The sequence below is a fragment of the Oncorhynchus nerka genome, linkage group LG7, assembly GCF_034236695.1.
Source record: "Oncorhynchus nerka isolate Pitt River linkage group LG7, Oner_Uvic_2.0, whole genome shotgun sequence".
Taxonomy (NCBI): Eukaryota; Metazoa; Chordata; class Actinopteri; order Salmoniformes; family Salmonidae; genus Oncorhynchus; species Oncorhynchus nerka.
Window position 1 is genome coordinate 2,998,170 of NC_088402.1, and position 11,867 is coordinate 3,010,036.

Sequence of the window (11,867 nt, forward strand, 5' to 3'; positions counted from 1 at the left end):
ATTTGCAGTGTTGACCCTTCTTTTTCAAGACCTCTACAATCCTCCCTGGCATGCTGTCAATTAACTTCTGGGCCACATCCTGACTGATGGCAGCCCATTCTTGCATAATAAATGCTTGAAGTTTGTCAGAATTTGTGTGTTTTTGTTTGTCTACCCGCCTCTTGAGGATTGACCACAAGTTCCAAAAGGGATTAAGGTCTGGGGAGTTTCCTGGCCATGGACCAAAAATATTTATGTTTTGTTCCCCGAGCCACTTAGTTATCACTTTTGCCTTATGGCAAGGTGCTCCATCATGCTGGAAAAAGCATTGTTCATCACCAAACTGTTCCGGGATGGTTGGGAGAAGTTGCTCTTGGAGGATGTGTTGGTACCATTCTTTATACATGGCTGTGTTCTTAGGCAAACTTGTGAGTGAGCCCACTCCCTTGGCTGAGAAGCAAACCCACTCATGAATGGTCTCAGGATGTTTTACTGTTGGCAAGGCGCTCACCTTGTCTTCTCCGGACATGCTTTTTTCCGGATGCCCCAAACAATCGGAAAGGGGATTCATCAGAGAAAATGACTTTACCCCAGTTCTCAACAGTCCAATCCCTGTACCTTTTGTAGAATATCAGTCTGTCCCTGATGTTTTTCCTGGAGACAAGTGTCTTGTTTGCTGTCCTTCTTGACACCAGGCCATCCTCCAGAAGTCTTCGCCTCACTGTACTTGCAGATGCATTCACACCTGCCTGCTGCCATTCCTGAGCAAGCTCTGTACTGGTGGTGCCCCGATCCCGCAGCTGAATCAACTTTAGGAGACGGTCCTGGTGCTTGCTGGACCTTCTTGGGCGCCCTGAATCCTTCTTTACAACAATTGAACCGCTCTCCTTGAAGTTCTTGATGATCCGATAAATGGTTGATTTAGGTGCAATCTTAATGGCAGCAATATCCTTGCCTGCGAAGCTCTTTTTGTGCAAAACAATGATGCCGGCACGTGATTCCTTGCAGGTAACCACGGTTGGCAGAGGAAGAACAATGATTCCAAGCACCACCCTTGTCATGAATCCCGTTTCCTGAGTCTGTTTTTTGACTGTGTTCTGTCCTGGAGTGTTTTTTCCGGCGTCCTGGAACGCACCCTGTCTGGTTGCCGGGCAATGTAGCAAGTTGGGAGTTCTGATTACCCACACCTGTATCCCATCAGCTATCTGCACACCTGGTCCTGATCATCATCTCTCCTCTTCATAAGCCCGGACCTGACATCCATTCCCTGCCGGATCGTTAGCCATGAACAGTATGTTGTGCCAGAGTATCAGCTTCAAGTTGGATAGAATTTGTTTTGTTGTTTGTTACGTATTGCTTGCCTTAAACTTACCTCCGTTTGTTCTGTCTTCAGTTACTCACCCGGATCATTTACCCCATTCCCGCCTGGTCGTCGGAGGATTCCGCTACCCCAGTGGATCCACCTATTTACTCCCATCAACTCACCACCGCTGCCCGCTACGCCACCTGGATATATCTACCCATTCACATTCACTTGTAAATAAATACTCACCTTCTTCCTACTCTCCTTGTCCTGGTCTGCTTCTGGGTTCGATTTTGAAAGAACGTGACAACCCTCCTTTTGAAGCTTCCAATCTGTTATTCGAACTCAATCAGCATGACAGAGTGATCTCCAGCCTTGTCCTCGTCAACACTCACACCTGTAATTAACAAGATAATCACAGACATGATGTCAGCTGCTCCTTTTGTGGCAGGGCTGAAATGCAGTGGAAATGTTTTTGGGGGATTCCGTTCATTTGCATGGCAAAGAGGAACTTTGCAATTAATTGCAAATCATCTGATCACTCTTCATAACATTGTGGAGTATATGCAAATTGCCATCATACAAACTGAGGCAGCAGACTTTGTGAAAATTAATATTTGTGTCATTCTCAAAACATTTGGCCACGACTGTATGTAGATGGTGTGGCCTACAGCTTATCATGAGATACTCTACTTCAGTTGAGCAAAATCTCAAGGCTTCCTTAGATATCGTGCACCATCTGTTGTTTACATAATTGCATATACCCCACTCTGTGTCTTATCAGAAGCTGCTGTTCTATCCTGCCAATAGAGTGTATACCCCGCCAGCTGTATATTCTTAATGACGTCGTCCAGCCACAGCTCAATGAAACATAAGATATTACAGTGTTTAATGTCCCCCTTTGTAGGATATATTTCAGTTCGTACCATTTATTTTCCTGCGATTGAACATTAGCTAGCGGAACGGAAGGCAAGGGCAGATTAGCCACTCGTCGCCTGATCTTCAAAAGGCACCCAAATCTTTTTCCACGAAACCTACGTTTCCATTTCCAGAGATTCTCGGGGATCTGAGTCAGGTGTCCACAGTATATCCCTTGTGTCTGACTCATTGAAGAAGAACTCCTCATCCAACTCAGCAGGTGTATCTCACTGATCATCCCTAAAGCCAACACCTCATTTGGCCGCCTTTCCTTCCAGTTCTCCGCGGCCAGTGACCAGAACTAATTGCAAAAATCGCTGAAGTTGGAGACTTTTATTCCCGTCACCAACTTTAAACATCAACTATCTGAGCAGCTAACCGATCGCTGCAGCTGTACATAGTCCATCTGTAAATAGCCCACCCAATTTACCTACCTCATCCCCATACTGTTTTTATTTATTTACCTTTCTGCTCTTTTGCACACCAGTATTTGTACTTGCACATCATCATCTGCTCATTTATCACTCCAGTGTTAATCTGCTAAATTGTAATTGTTCGCTCCCATGGCCTATTTATTGCCTTATCTCATGCCATTTGCACACAATGTATATAGACTTTCTTTTTTCTACTGTGTCATTGACTTGCTTATTGTGTTATTGGCTTTTTAAAATGTTTACTCCATGTGTAACACTGTGTTGTTGTCTGTGTCATACTGCTTTGTTTTATCTTGGCCAGGTCGCAGTTGCAAATGAGAACATGTTCTCAACTAGCCCTACCTGGTTAAATAAAGGTGAAATGAAAATAAATAAAATAAAAAAACTTGAGGTGAGTAATCGCCGTTCTGATGTCCAGAAGCTCTTTTTCGGGCCATAAGAGACGGTAGAAGCAACATTACGTACTAAACAAGTTACGAACAACGCGAAAAGACAAACAAAACAGCGTAATTAGATGAGAGCCGATAGGACGGCAGCCCTTCCCTCCGGCGCCACCCCCCCCCCCCCTCCTCCCCAGGAAGAGCCGATAGGACGGCAGCCTTTCCTCCGGCGCCACCCCCTCTTCCCCAGGGAGAGCCGATAGGACGGCAGCCCTTCCCTCCGGCGCCTCCTCCCCAGGGAGAGCCGATAGGACGGCAGCCCTTCCTCATGGCAATAGGGAAGCAGAACTCTGGTAGATTTTGTGTCAAGTGTCTGTTATGATGATGTGGTTGTGGGGATGAGAGGGAAAGGGCTAATCAAGCTGATTTAATTAAGACACGTCGGTCAGTTGAAATCCGTAGAATATAATACATTTTTAAGAATGTGCATTTTAGACTCCTGTAATTCAATGCCCCTAACAGTCTAAAAAAATGCAATGGATGTTTGACCCCCTCTTTTGTTCTGAATCATATGTTAGATAGAAATCACACAAGCGTTTATTACACTTTTATAAACTCTACATGAACTATTTTCTATGAACGTGTCTAAGCTACGGTGTTAAAGTCACAGTGAACAGCTACAAGTCAGTGGACAGACACACTTTCCATTATAACACTAGTTTATAAGTGTAAATCCATTCAAAAACATCTTTCTACAAAGTCAATTCCTTAGTGCACTACTTTATACCAGAGTACTATGGCACCTTATTCCCTATATAGTGCACTACTTTATACCAGAGTCCTATGGCACCCTATTCCCTATATATAGTGCACTACTTTATACCAGAGTCCTATGGCACCTTATTCCCTATATAGTGCACTACTTTATACCAGAGTCCTATGGCACCCTATTCCCTATATAGTGCACTACTTTATACCAGAGTCCTATGGCACCTTATTCCCTATATAGTGCACTACTTTATACCAGAGTCCTATGGCACCTTATTCCCTATATAGTGCACTACTTTATACCAGAGTCCTATGGCACCTTATTCCCTATATAGTGCACTACTTTATACCAGAGTCCTATGGCACCTTATTCCCTATATAGTGCACTACTTTATACCAGAGTCCTATGGCACCTTTATTCCAGAGTCTATATAGTGCACTACTTTATACCAGAGTCCTATGGCACCCTATTCCCTATATAGTGCACTACTTTATACCAGAGTCCTATGGCACCCTATTCCCTATATAGTGCACTACTTTAGACCAGAGCCCTATGGAACCCTATTCCCTATATAGTGCACTACTTTAGACCAGAGTCCTATGGAACCCTATTCCCTATATAGTGCACTACTTTATACCAGAGTCCTATGGCACCTTATTCCCTATATAGTGCACTACTTTATACCAGAGTCCTATGGCACCTTATTCCCTATATAGTGCACTACTTTAGACCAGAGCCCTATAGCACCCTATTCCCTATATAGTGCACTACTTTAGACCAGACCCCTATAGCACCCTATTCCCTATATAGTACACTACTTTAGACCAGAGCCCTATAGCACCCTATTCCCTATATAGTACACTACTTTATACCAGAGCCCTATAGCACCCTATTCCTTATATAGTGCACTACTTTAGACCAGAGCCCTATAGCACCCTATTCTCTATATATTGCACTACTTTATACCAGAGTCCTATGGCACCCTATTCCCTATATAGTGCACTACTTTAGACCAGAGCCCTATAGAACCCTATTCCCTATATAGTGCACTACTTTAGACCAGAGTCCTTGTGGGGATGGAACCCTATTCCTATATAGTGCACTACTTTAGACCAGAGTCCTATGGCACCCTATTCCCTATATAGTGCACTACTTTATACCAGAGTCCTATGGCACCTTATTCCCTATATAGTGCACTACTTTATACCAGAGTCCTATGGCACCTTATTCCCTATATAGTGCACTACTTTATACCAGAGTCCTATGGCACCCTATTCCTATATAGTGCACTACTTTATACCAGAGTCCTATGGCACCTTATTCCCTTATAGTGCACTACTTTATACCAGAGTCCTATGGCACCTTATTCACAATATATAGTGCACTACTTTATACCAGAGTCCTATGGCACCTTATTCCCTATATAGTGCACTACTTTATACCAGAGTCCTATGGCACCTTATTCCCTTATATAGTGCACTACTTTATACCAGAGTCCTATAGAACCCTATTCCCTATATAGTACACTACTTTATACCAGAGTCCTATGGCACCTTATTCCCTATATAGTGCACTACTTTATACCAGAGTCCTATGGCACCCTATTCCCTATATAGTGCACTACTTTATACCAGAGTCCTATGGCACCCTATTCCCTATATAGTGCACTACTTTATACAAGAGTCCTATGGCACCCTATTCCCTATATAGTGCACTACTTTATACCAGAGTCCTATGGCACCTTATTCCCTATATAGTGCACTACTTTATACCAGAGTCCTATGGCACCCTATTCCCTATATAGTGCACTACTTTATACCAGAGTCCTATGGCACCCTATTCCCTATATAGTGCACTACTTTATACCAGAGTCCTATGGCACCCTATTCCCTATATAGTGCACTACTTTATACCAGAGTCCTATGGCACCCTATTCCCTATATAGTGCACTACTTTATACCAGAGTCCTATGGCACCCTATTCCCTATATAGTGCACTACTTTATACCAGAGTCCTATGGCACCCTATTCCCTATATAGTGCACTACTTTATACCAGAGTCCTATGGCACCCTATTCCCTATATAGTACACTACTTTATACCAGAGTCCTATGGCACCCTATTCCCTATATAGTGCACTACTTTAGACCAGAGTCCTATGGCACCTTATTCCCTATAAAGTGCACTACTTTATACCAGAGTCCTATGGCACCCTATTCCCTATATAGTGCACTACTTTAGACCAGAGTCCTATGGCACCTTATTCCCTATATAGTGCACTACTTTATACCAGAGTCCTATGGCACCTTATTCCCTATATAGTGCACTACTTTATACCAGAGTCCTATGGCACCCTATTCCCTATATAGTGCACTACTTTATACCAGAGTCCTATGGCACCCTATTCCCTATATAGTGCACTACTTTATACCAGAGTCCTATGGCACCCTATTCCCTATATAGTGCACTACTTTATACCAGAGTCCTATGGCACCCTATTCCCTATATAGTGCACTACTTTATACCAGAGTCCTATGGTACCCTATTCCCTATATAGTACACTACTTTATACCAGAGTCCTATGGCACCCTATTCCCTATATAGTGCACTACTTTAGACCAGAGTCCTATGGCACCTTATTCCCTATATAGTGCACTACTTTATACCAGAGTCCTATGGCACCCTATTCCCTATATAGTGCACTACTTTAGACCAGAGTCCTATGGCACCTTATTCCCTATATAGTGCACTACTTTATACCAGAGTACTATGGCACCCTATTCCCTATACAGTGCACTACTTTATACCAGAGTCCTATGGCACCCTATTCCCTATATAGTGCACTACTTTATACCAGAGTCCTATGGCACCCTATCCCCTATATAGTGCACTACTTTATACCAGAGTCCTATGGCATCCTATTCCCTATATAGTGCACTACTTTATACCAGAGTCCTATGGCACCCTATTCCCTATATAGTACACTACTTTATACCAGAGCCCTATAGCACCCTATTCCTTATATAGTGCACTACTTTAGACCAGAGCCCTATAGCACCCTATTCTCTATATATTGCACTACTTTATACCAGAGTCCTATGGCACCCTATTCCCTATATAGTGCACTACTTTAGACCAGAGCCCTATAGAACCCTATTCCCTATATAGTGCACTACTTTAGACCAGAGCCCTATAGAACCCTATTCCCTATATAGTGCACTACTTTAGACCAGAGTCCTATGGCACCCTATTCCCTATATAGTGCACTACTTTATACCAGAGTCCTATGGCACCTTATTCCCTATATAGTGCACTACTTTATACCAGAGTCCTATGGCACCTTATTCCCTATATAGTGCACTACTTTATACCAGAGTCCTATGGCACCCTATTCCCTATATAGTGCACTACTTTATACCAGAGTCCTATGGCACCTTATTCCCTATATAGTGCACTACTTTATACCAGAGTCCTATGGCACCTTATTCACAATATATAGTGCACTACTTTATACCAGAGTCCTATGGCACCTTATTCCCTATATAGTGCACTACTTTATACCAGAGTCCTATGGCACCTTATTCCCTATATAGTGCACTACTTTATACCAGAGTCCTATAGAACCCTATTCCCTATATAGTACACTACTTTATACCAGAGTCCTATGGCACCTTATTCCCTATATAGTGCACTACTTTATACCAGAGTCCTATGGCACCCTATTCCCTATATAGTGCACTACTTTATACCAGAGTCCTATGGCACCCTATTCCCTATATAGTGCACTACTTTATACCAGAGTCCTATGGCACCCTATTCCCTATATAGTGCACTACTTTATACCAGAGTCCTATGGCACCTTATTCCCTATATAGTGCACTACTTTATACCAGAGTCCTATGGCACCCTATTCCCTATATAGTGCACTACTTTATACCAGAGTCCTATGGCACCCTATTCCCTATATAGTGCACTACTTTATACCAGAGTCCTATGGCACCCTATTCCTATAGTGCACTACTTTATACCAGAGTCCTATGGCACCCTATTCCCTATATAGTGCACTACTTTATACCAGAGTCCTATGGCACCCTATTCCCTATATAGTGCACTACTTTATACCAGAGTCCTATGGCACCTTATTCCCTATATAGTGCACTACTTTATACCAGAGTCCTATGGCACCTTATTCACAATATATAGTGCACTACTTTATACCAGAGTCCTATGGCACCTTATTCCCTATATAGTGCACTACTTTATACCAGAGTCCTATGGCACCTTATTCCCTATAGTGCACTACTTTATACCAGAGTCCTATAGAACCCTATTCCCTATATAGTACACTACTTTATACCAGAGTCCTATGGCACCCTATTCCCTATATAGTGCACTACTTTATACCAGAGTCCTATGGCACCCTATTCCCTATATAGTACACTACTTTATACCAGAGTCCTATGGCACCCTATTCCCTATATAGTGCACTACTTTATACCAGAGTCCTATGGCACCCTATTCCCTATATAGTGCACTACTTTATACCAGAGTCCTATGGCACCCTATTCCCTATATAGTGCACTACTTTATACCAGAGTCCTATGGCACCTTATTCCCTATATAGTGCACTACTTTATACCAGAGTCCTATGGCACCCTATTCCCTATATAGTGCACTACTTTATACCAGAGTCCTATGGCACCCTATTCCCTATATAGTGCACTACTTTATACCAGAGTCCTATGGCACCCTATTCCCTATATAGTGCACTACTTTATACCAGAGTCCTATGGCACCCTATTCCCTATATAGTGCACTACTTTATACCAGAGTCCTATGGCACCCTATTCCCTATATAGTGCACTACTTTAGACCAGAGTCCTATGGCACCTTATTCCCTATATAGTGCACTACTTTATACCAGAGTCCTATGGCACCCTATTCCCTATATAGTGCACTACTTTATACCAGAGTCCTATGGCACCCTATTCCCTATATACTTCAACACGCAAGAAATATATACTTCCGGCGCCGACAGAGATGGCCGCCTCGCTTCGCGTTCCTGGAAACTATGCAGTTTTTTGTTTTTTTACGTGTTATTTGGCCCTGTCCGGGGGTGTCGTCGGATGGGGCCACAGTGTCTCCTGACCCCTCCTGTCTCAGCCTCCAGTATTTATGCTGCATTAGTTTATGTGTCGGGGGGCTAGGGTCAGTTTGTTATATCTGGAGTACTTCTCCTGTCCTATTCGGTGTCCTGTGTGAATCTAAGTGTGCGTTCTCTAATTCTCTCCGTCTCTCTTTCTTTCTCTCTCTCGGAGGACCTGAGCCCTAGGACCATGCCCCAGGACTACCTGACATGATGACTCCTTGCTGTCCCCAGTCCACCTGGCCATGCTGCTGCTCCAGTTTCAACTGGCCTGGGCCCTAGGACCATGTCCCAGGACTACCTGACATGATGACTCCTTGCTGTCCCCAGTCCACCTGGCCATGCTGCTGCTCCAGTTTCAACTGTTCTGCCTTACTATTATTCAACCATGCTGGTCATTTATGAACATTTGAACATCTTGGCCACGTTCTGTTATAATCTCCACCCGGCACAGCCAGAAGAGGACTGGCCACCCCACATATGCTCTCTCTAATTCTCTCTTTCTTTCTCTCTCTCGGAGGACCTGAGCCCTAGGACCGTGCCCCAGGACTACCTGACATGATGACTCCTTGCTGTCCCCAGTCCACCTGACTGTGCTGCTGCTCCAGTTTCAACTGTTCTGCCTTATTATTATTCGACCATGCTGGTCATTTATGAACATTTGAACATCTTGGTCATGTTCTGTTATAATCTCTACCCGGCACAGCCAGAAGAGGACTGGCCACCCCACATAGCCTGGTTCCTCTCTAGGTTTCTTCCTAGGTTTTGGCCTTTCTAGGGAGTTTTTCCTAGCCACCGTGCTTTTACACCTGCATTGTTTGCTGTTTGGGGTTTTAGGCTGGGTTTCTGTACAGCACTTTGAGATATCAGCTGATGTACGAAGGGCTATATAAATAAATTTGATTTGATTTGATTTGATTTGATTTATTTCTTACATTAGTACCCCAGGTCATCTTAGGTTTCATTACATACAGTCGAGAAGAACTACTGAATATAAGATCAGCGTCAACTCACCATCAGTACGACCAAGAATATGTTTTTCGCGACGCGGATCCTGTGTTCTGCCTTACAAACAGGACAACGGAATGGATTCCATGCGGCGACCCAAAAAAACGACTCCGTAAAAGAGGGAAACGAGGCGGTCTTCTGGTCAGACTCCGGAGACGGGCACGTCGTGAACCACTCCCTAGCATTCTTCTCGCCAATGTCCAGTCTCTTGACAACAAGGTTGATGAAATCCGAGCAAGGGTAGCATTCCAGAGGGACATCAGAGGCTGTAACGTTCTTTGCTTCACGGAAACATGGCTCACTGGAGAGACACTATCGGAGGCGGTGCAGCCAGCGGGTTTCTCCACGCATCGCGCCGACAGAAACAAACAACTTTCTGGTAAGAAGAGGGGCGGGGGCGTATGCCTTATGGCTAACGAGACGTGGTGTGATGACAGAAACATACAGGAACTCAAATCCTTCTGTTCACCTGATTTAGAATTCCTCACAATCAAATGTAGACCGCATTATCTACCAAGAGAATTCTCTTCGATTATAATCACAGCCGTATATATTCCCCCCCAAGCAGACACATCGATGGCTCTGAACAAACTTTATTTGACTCTTTGCAAACTGGAATCCATTTATCCGGAGGCTGCATTCATTGTAGCTGGGGATTTTAACCAGGCTAATCTGAAAACAAGACTCCCTAAATTGTATCAGCATATCGACTGCGCAACCAGGGCGGGAAAAACCTTGGATCATTGTTACTCTAACTTCCGCGACGCATATAAGGCCCTGCCCCGCCCTCCTTTCGGAAAAGCTGACCACGACTCCATTTTGTTGATCCCTGCCTACAAACAGAAGCTGAAACAAGAAGGGTCTGAGGTCTGTCCAACGCTGGTCCGACCAAGCTGATTCCACACTCCAAGACTGCTTCCATCACGTGGACTGGGATATGTTTCGTATTGCGTCAGACAGCAACATTGACGAATACGCTGATTCGGTGTGAGAGTTCATTAGAACGTGCGTTGAAGATGTCGTTCCCATAGCAACGATTAAAACATTCCCTAACCAGAAACCGTGGATTGATGGCAGCATTCGCGTGAAACTGAAAGCGCGAACCACTGCTTTTAATCAGGGCAAGGTGACTGGTAACATGACCGAATACAAAGAGTGCAGTTATTCCCTCCGCAAGGCTATCAAACAAGCTAAGCGTCAGTATAGAGACAAAGTAGAATCTCAATTCAACGGCTCAGACACAAGAGGTATGTGGCAGGGTCTACAGTCTATTACGGACTACAGGAAGAAAACCAGCCCAGTCACGGACCAGGATGTCTTGCTCCCAGGCAGACTAAATAACTTTTTTGCCCGCTTTGAGGACAATACAGTGCCACTGACACGGCCGGCAACGAAAACATGTGGCCTCTCCTTCACTGCAGCCAAGGTGAGTAAAACCTTTAAACGTGTTAACCCTCGCAAGGCTGCAGGCCCAGACGGCATCCCCAGCCGCGCCCTAAGAGTATGCGCAGACCAGCTGGCTGGTGTGTTTACGGACATATTCAATCAATCCCTATGCCAGTCTGCTGTTCCCACATGCTTCAAGAGGGCCACCATTGTTCCTGTTCCCAAGAAAGCTAAGGTAACTGAGCTAAACGACTACCGCCCCGTAGCACTCACTTCCGTCATCATGAAGTGCTTTGAGTGAGACTAGTCAAGGACCATATCACCTCCACCTACCTGACACCCTAGACCCACACCAATTTGCTTACCTCCCAAATAGGTCCACAGACGATGCAATCTCAACCACACTGCACACTGCCCTAACCCATCTGGACAAGAGGAATACCTATGTGAGAATGCTGTTCATCGACTACAGCTCGGCATTTAACACCATAGTACCCTCCAAGCTCGACCCCACCCATAGTACCCTGGGTCTCGACCCCGCCCTG

At 44.5% G+C, this 11,867-nt stretch overlaps 1 long non-coding RNA gene across 1 annotated transcript; it reads left to right on the forward strand.

Annotated features, from left to right (window-relative positions):
* Nucleotides 1-1,155: 1,155 nt before the first annotated feature.
* Nucleotides 1,156-1,542, forward strand: LOC135572308 (uncharacterized). Its single transcript, XR_010464203.1, has 2 exons — nucleotides 1,156-1,270; nucleotides 1,373-1,542. It is a non-coding gene; the product is annotated as an uncharacterized LOC135572308 (long non-coding RNA).
* Nucleotides 1,543-11,867: the final 10,325 nt, after the last annotated feature.